This window comes from Etheostoma spectabile, chromosome 17 (assembly GCF_008692095.1).
Source record: "Etheostoma spectabile isolate EspeVRDwgs_2016 chromosome 17, UIUC_Espe_1.0, whole genome shotgun sequence".
Lineage (NCBI taxonomy): Eukaryota > Metazoa > Chordata > Actinopteri > Perciformes > Percidae > Etheostoma > Etheostoma spectabile.
The window spans coordinates 10,021,743-10,022,877 of NC_045749.1; positions in this window are offsets into that span (position 1 = coordinate 10,021,743).

Here is a 1,135-nt window from a genome sequence, read left to right on the forward strand (position 1 = left end):
TACCCAGGGCTCGGTTTGCACCTATTGCCATTTCGAGCCACTGGGGGACTATAGGCAGGCTGGGGGAACTCATATTAATGTTAAAAATGTCATGCAATGGGACCTTTAAGGCACACCGGCTTCCCCGTCAACCCCCCTCATGCTATTTCCTATGAAGCATCTATGCCAAAAAAAGTTAATTATAACTTGTTTTTCCACAACCACTATCTGGGCTTAAGCACTACTGTCTCCTCACTGGTTGTCTAAAAGAGTTCCCCGTACATATGGAATATGTAACGGTGGAGAGATAGTCTTGATACGATAGAGAACGCTTGGTTACGTTGTGTCTCTCCAGCTGCAGGCCGTTCGGAGATGGTTCCGATCAAACTATCAGTGTTTCCACGCCAGCACAGCTGTTTTATAGGAAATGGCACAGGTCAAGGCCGGGCATGCCGGGGTGTCCTAAAGAAGTGTCCACGTAACTGACCTCAGGGGGATCATCCCTGTACATATAAAATATGTAAAGGTGAAGAGATAGTCTCTTACCAAGGTTACAACATAACTAAGCGTTTTCTCAGTGCAACCTTCACATGCAAGGTGGATGAAATTCATACTTCAAATTGACAGGCGGGAATATGTGTGACTGTGTCAGGTATGATGGACTGACAACCTTTGCCGACTAGTTTCCTTTCTTGTGCCACATGTATGCTGGAAAAGGCAAGTGGGGTTTTATGTAAGGGAAAATGAATGACTGAATGAATGAATGATTGAATGAATGAATGAATGAATGAATGAATGAATGAATGAATTAATGTATTCTTTTATTAAACCACTTCTGAGAGAATATGTGCATGAACATATGTGGCTCCAAGTAATGTTTTAGAATCCTTTTTGCTTAAATGTCACTACACTCTGGGCAGTGAACATGACTATCTGATATATTAACACCATTATAAAGCTGCTCTGTTCACTTTTAATGAACGTGTTTGTTTATTGCCACTGGAAAGCGAACACCATCTGTTATCAGAAATTCTTTGACCCACTTTGAAAATACCAGATCTGTCTCTGAAAGGGAAATACCAGCACTTGTATGCAGAAGGTCTGTTTGACTTGCATAAATGAACATTTTAAACCTTAGCCCAGTTGTTAGCATATG